This window comes from Capra hircus, chromosome 19 (assembly GCF_001704415.2).
Source record: "Capra hircus breed San Clemente chromosome 19, ASM170441v1, whole genome shotgun sequence".
In the NCBI taxonomy this organism is placed as follows: domain Eukaryota; kingdom Metazoa; phylum Chordata; class Mammalia; order Artiodactyla; family Bovidae; genus Capra; species Capra hircus.
Window position 1 is genome coordinate 2,712,914 of NC_030826.1, and position 7,065 is coordinate 2,719,978.

Consider the following 7,065-nt stretch of genomic DNA (forward strand, 5'->3'; position numbering starts at 1 on the left):
GAAAGAACATCAGAAGTGACTTGGAGCCGGCTTAGGGAAATAGTTCCTTGATTTGGATTCCCCACCAGCATAGAATCAGATAACAGTCCAGCCTTCATATTGGATCTGATACAACAAGTAAATAAAGCCATGAATATAAAATGAAAGTTACACACTGCCTACCAGCCTCAGAACTCTGAAATGGTAGAACGAACTAACCGGACGCTAAAGGAGACACTTTCTAAATAGATTATAAAGGCTTACTGTTCTTGGGTGAATTTACTTCCCATGGCCTTGCTCAAACGCAAGATGACCCCACAGTCCCAAGGCTACCCTCCCTACGAAATATATGGGAGGCCTCCTCCCATAATAAGACAAGTAACAACGGATATACTTCAGGTAAGAGGAAATGGGATATCACAGCAGATAGAACAACTAGGTAAGGTAATTAATCAAGTAACTAGGTTTGTACAAGAAAAAATACTGTTCCCCTTGGGGGAGCAAATGCATGAGTTTATACCAGGGGACCAAGTATGGCTGAAAGACTGGAAACATGACACACTAGCCCCCCAATAGAAAGGTTCATGTACTGTTGTTTTCACCACTCCTACCGCAGTTAAAGTTGCAGACATTGCCCCTTGGATTCATCACACTGGAGCGAAGAAGGCATACCACGCTGACATGGAAGACACCAAGTGCACCACCCAGAAGGACCCCATCGATCCATGGGAAACCAAGATCATTCTAAAGAAGAAGAAAAAAACGAGGTCCCGGAGAAGCCCTCCCTAAGATGGAGCGGGGTAAATGATTCCTGCTACTCGGCCTCACCAATGTAATTCTGAGCTTGACCACTGTTCCTGCACAGGACAATGTCTTCATTTCATGGGCACATTCTTACACGGTCTTCCACAACTCTTCCAACTGTTGGGTATGTGGGGCTATGCCCCTGTCGGTAATGGATGGACTCCCGTGGTGGGTACCATCACTTTGTTATGGAGACTTTATACCACTGTGCTCCTTCTTGAAACAACAGAAAGGAGCTTTCCTTTCTCTCACCAATCATAACCTTTCTTTGCTCTCCTGGTGTAAGAAAAAGCCATCAATGGGCTGGAGACATAGGGTTACATTTAACATGAACACTAATCTTATGGAGGTAACAAGGGCTTATACCTCATATATAAAAAATAAAAAGGAGAGGGGCTCCCTTACAAAAAGAGAGACAGGCCTCCTGGTACCTTGAATAACTACCATGTCTAGGATAAATATTTCTGGATGACTTCTGAAAAAGGACAGTTGATTACTCCCTCTCCTATTTGCTGAGAACAAAAAGAACACCAAGTTAGATTTGGAGACCACCCCCTAGACCCCTAGACAAAATTAAAATATATGGGTTATTTGTCCCCTGGACAATGTAAACAAATCTTTGAAGTTACCTATCACCCCAATTGGCCTATTCAGTGGCCCAGTTCAGACTGAAAATATAATCCTGAACTCTGTTGTGTAGCCCCCAATGGGACCCAGTAGCCCTGTGGGCTTAACTTATGGCCATGGTTACCAGTTAGCTGGGTAGGGTGTTACACACTAGGATTTGCTTTTGCCCATGATAGTATTAAGCCTAGCCTACACCAACCTCCAGTAAACCTGCCTTGTCTGCATTCGAGATGGATATGATCTGTGTTCCAATGGTATGACTATCTTACTGCCCTGTTTTTACCCTCTATAGAGACAACAGATATCATGGTTAAGGTAAGGGCCTTAACTAATTTCACTAAACAGGCCCTGTTAGACAGGACAAAAGCCATTCAAGCCTTGAACAAAGAACAAAATCAGATGAGGAAGGCAGTAATTCAAAATAAGATAATATTAGGCATACTCACAACAGCCCGGGGTGGGGGTGGGGGTGGGGGTTGGGGTGGGGCGTTGCTTGGGCCATAATTAAAGTTGAATGTTGTGTATACATCCCTGACCTATCTGAAAATGTATCTACTGCCTTGGAAGATATGCAAAATCAAGTGGAAGCCATGTCTGATAAAAAATATTCCCTTTTGGACTTCGGTCCTATCCTTGGTAAAGAGAGACTGGTGGAAAACTATTGTTATTGTTGTCATAATCATTCTAACCATACTGCTTTGTGGGCCCTGCTTCTTAAAATGTCTTGTAAATTTTGTAACCCAGTGGTTGATAGTGTTCTCTCATGTGGGTGGCCGGAGGGCTAGGGCACAATATATCTCAATGAATGATGCTCATTACAGAAATTAAGAACATCAAGAGGAGGGAATTAAAAAAGAATTCATAGGGCCTGGACTCCATCGTAGGCCTGTTCATGCTGATCATGCTAGGCCACCCTTCCAATGGACTCCGAACTCTTGTGTTTAGTGCCTACGAAAACAACAGCAGAAGGATAAGACCCCCTCTGGACAGGGGAACCTTGAAGATTGTATATAGGTTACTTATCACCTAAGAGAAAACATAAACTGATCACCCCTTCCTCCAGACAGGCCATAAATTTTTTCTATACTTACCGGAGTGTAATCTCAGGCTTATTGATTATTGGCTAATTGTTTCACTGTTTGAGCACATGAGCACATAGCAAGTGAATGATGGGTTTATTGGGACTGCATTTTCCTTGGTTTATGTAAAGATAGGGTGAAAAAGAGAAGACTAATGGACCAAATTATGCAGCACTGTGCAAAACTGGGCTTGATAAAAGACAGAAATGATATGGACCTAACTGAAGCAGAAGATATTAAGAAGAGGTAGCAAGAAAACACAGAACTGTGCAAACATGATATTCATTACCAAGATAATCATGATGGTATGATCACTCACCTAGAGACAGATCCTGGAATGTGAAGTCAAGTAGGTCTTAGAGAGCGTCTCTATGAACAAAGCTAGTGGAGGTGATGGCATTCCAGTTGAGCTGTTTCAAATCCTGAAAGACGATGCTGTGAAAGTGCTGCACTCAGTATGCCAGCAAATTTGGAAAACTCAGATGTGGCCACAGGACTGGAAAAGGTCAGTTTTCATTCCAATCCTAAAGAAAGGCAATGCCAAAGAATGCTCAAACTACCATACAATTGCACTCATCTCACATGCTAGTAAAGTAATGCTCAAAATTATCCAAGCCAGGCTTCAGCAATACGTGAACCGTGAACTTCGAGATGTTCAAGCTGGTTTTAGAAAAGGCAGAGGTACCACAGATCAAATTGCCAACATCCGCTGGATCATGGAAAAAGCAAGAGAGTTCCAGAAAAATATCTATTTCTGCTTTATTGACTATGCCAAAGTCTTGACTGTGTGGATCACAATAAACTGTGGAAAATTCTGAAAGAGATGGGAATACCAGACGACCTGACCTGCCTCTGGAGAAATCTGTATGCAGGTCAGGAAGCAACAGTTAGAACTGGACATGGAACAACAGACTGCTTTCAAATAGGGAAAGAAGCATCTCAAGGCTGTATATTGTCACCCTGCTTATTTAACTTATATGCAGAGTACATCTTGAGAAACACTGGGTTGGAAGAAGCACAAACTGGAATCAAGATTGCCAGGAGAAATATCAGTAAGCTCAGATATGCAGATGACACCACCCTTATGGCAGAAAGTGTAGAGGAATTAAAAAGCCTCTTGATGAAAGTGAAAGAGGAGAGTGAAAAAGTTGGCTTAAAGCTCAACATTCAGAAAATGAAGACCATGGCATCTGGTCCCATCACTTCATGGGAAATAGATGGGGAAACGCTGGAAACAGTGTCAGACTTTATTTGTTTGGTCTCCAAAATCACTGCAGATGGTGATTGCAGACATGAAATTAAAAGACGTTTACTCTTTCGAAGAAAATTATGACCAACCTAGATAGCATTTTGAAAAGCAGAGACATTACTTTGCCAACAAAGGTCTATCTAGTGAAGGCCATGGTTTTTCCAGTAGTCATGTATGGATGTGACAGTTGGACTGTGAAGAAGGATGAGCACAAAAGAATGTATGCTTCTGGACTGTGGTGTTGGAGAAGACTCTGGAGAGTCCCTTGCACTGCAAGGATATCCAACCAGTCCTTTCTAGAGATCAGCCCTGAGTGTTCTTTGAAAGGGATGATGCTGAAGCTGAAAGTCCAGTACTTTGGCCACCTCATGTGAAGCGTTGACTCATTGGAAAATACTCTAATGCTGAGAGGGATTGGGGGCAGGAGGAGAAGGGGACGACAGAGGATGAGATGGCTAGATGGCATCACCAACTCAATGGACATGAGTTTGAGTGAAGTCCGAGAGATGATGATGGACAGGGAGGCCTTCCATGCTGCGATTCATGGGGTCACAAAGAGTCGAATATGAATGAGTGACTGAGCTGAACTGAACTGAACTGAGTGCCAATCAAGCTTAAAAAATTAAAAGAAAAGAAAAGAAAGCTTCCTGTTGCATCTATTAACAGCCCTGACACAAAGTTTGATGCAAAAAATATTTAATAAATTTAGCATAATGTGAATTATTTATATAATAAGTATAGAATTGAGTACTAATCAAAATGGTATTATATTAACAACTAATATATTCAAAGTCAAGAAATAGTTTATGTTTATTAGTTATTTTCCCTTTTGCTCACTCAGAACACATTTAATGAGTGCTGGACCTGTCAGACCAATCTTTTCCTCATGAATCTTAAATTAAAGTTGATCATAGGAAAATTAATAAGAAATGAAAGAATCAAATGAGCAAATTTCAGATAATCACAGGTGCTATGAAGGCCAAACATTGTTAAAACTCACTAGAATAGAATTTCTGGTGTCAGGGCAGTAAATGTTGGTCAGTTGCTTTAGGTAAGTTGGTTAGATAGGCCTTTCAGAGGAAATGATGTTTGAACTGAGATCTTCATGACAGGGAGCCTCCTTTGTACATTTAGTGGGAAAATACCAACCTGAAATGATAGTTAATGTAAAAGTTTTTTGAAGGGTGAATTTAGCAGTGTCAAAAGCCAAAAGAGGTTTTATGTGACTCAAGCCCAATTAAGAAGAGGAATATTATTTCCATGTGAGATCAGAGAGGTAAAATGTGTCAGTTTGTACAGGACATTGTAAGCCATGGCACATATTTGGATTTAATTTAATTTCAACAGAACACTCTGGGAGAGATTTGAGTAAAGAAGTAAAAAGATGTTTTCCCACTATCTTCATTATTATATAATCTTTTTAAATTAATTCATTTATTTTAATTGGAGGAAAATTATTTTACAATATTGTGATAGTTTTTGCCAAACATTGACATGAATCAGCCATGGCTGTACGTGTGTCCCCTTATCCTGAACACCATGACCACATCCCTCTCCACTGTATCTCTCTGGGTAGTTTCAGAGCACTGGCTTTGGGTGCCCTGCTTCATGCATCTAACATGCACTGGTCATCTATTTTACATATGATAATATATACGTTTCAATGTTGTTCTCTCAAATCATCCCAACTTTGCCTTCCCCACTTACATCTGTGTCTCTATTACTGCCCCTCATCATGTAGGATCATAATTACCATCTTTCTAAATTATATATATATATAATGTATATGTATATATATATGTATATTCAGTTTAGCTCAGTCACACAGTCTTGTTTGACTCTTTGCTACCCCATGAACTGCAGCATGCCAGACCTCCTTGTCCATTAACAACACCCAGAGTTTACCCAAAGTCATGTCCATTCAGTCAGTGATGCAATCCACCAATCTCATCCTCTGTCATCCCCTTCTACTTCCACCCTCAATCTTTCCCAGCATCAGGGTCTTTTCAAATGAGTCCGCTCTTCAAATCAGGTGGCCAAAGTATTGGAGTTTCAGTTTCAACATCAGTCCTTCCAGTGAACACCCAGGACTAATCTCATTTAGGATGGACTGATTGGATCTCCTTGCAGTCCAAGAGACTCTCAAGAGTCTTCTCTGACACCACAGTTCAAAAACATTGATTCTTTGGCATCCAGTTTTCTTTATAGCCCAACTCTCTCACCCATACATGACTACTGGAAAAATGATAGCCTTGACTAGATGGACCGTTGTTGACAAAGTAATGTCTCTGCTTTTTAATATGCTGTCCAGGATGGTCATAACTCTTCTTCCAAGGAATAAGCATCTTTTAATTTCATGGCTGCAATCAACATCTGCAGTGATTTCAGAGCCCAGAAAAATAAAGTCAGCCACTGTTTCCACTGTTTCCCCATCTATTTGCCATGAAGTGATGGGACTAGATACCATGGTCTTAGTTTTCTGAATGTTGAGCTTTAAGCCAGCTTCTTCACTCTCCTCTTTCACTTTCATCAAGAGGCTCTTGAGTTCTTCACTTTCTGCCATAAGGGTTGTGTTATCTGCATATCTAAGGTTATTGATATTTGTCCAGCAATCTTGATTCCAGCTTGTGCTTCTTCCAGCCCAGTTTTTCTCATGAGGTACTCTGTATACAAGTTAAATAAGCAGGGTGACAATATACAGCCTTGACGTACTCCTTTTCCTATTTGGAACCAGTCTGTTTTTCCATGTCCAGTTCGAACTGTTGCTTCCTGACCTGCATACAGGGTTCTCAAGAGGCAGGTTAGGTGGTCTGGTATTCCCATCTCTTTCATAATTTTCCACAGTTTATTGTGATCCACACAATCAAAGGCTTTGGCATAGTCAATAAAGCAGAAATAGATATGTTTTTCTGGAACTCTTGCTTTTTTGATGATCCAGTGCATGTTGGCAATTTGATCTCTGGTTCCTCTGCCTTTTCTAAAACCATATACAGTGTTTGGGTTTCTTTTTTTGAATTACTTCACTCTGTATAATAATCTGCAATTTAATCCACCTCATTATAAATGACTCAGATGTGTTCCTTTGTATAGCTGGATACCATTCCATTGTGTATATGTAGCACAAGTTCCTTATCCATTCGTCTGACGATGGCCATCAAGGTTGCTTCCATGTCCTAACTATTGTAAATAGTGCTGCAATGAGCATTGGAGTACATGTGTCTCTTTCAATTCTGACTTCCTCTGGGTGTATGCTTAGTAATGGGATTTCTGGCATAGAAAGATTTCAGTTCAGTTCAGTTCAATCACTCAGTCGTGTCCAACTCTTTG

General features: G+C 40.7%; 1 pseudogene; it reads left to right on the forward strand.

Moving 5' to 3' along the window:
* On the forward strand, nt 770-2,238 carry LOC108638240 (annotated as a pseudogene).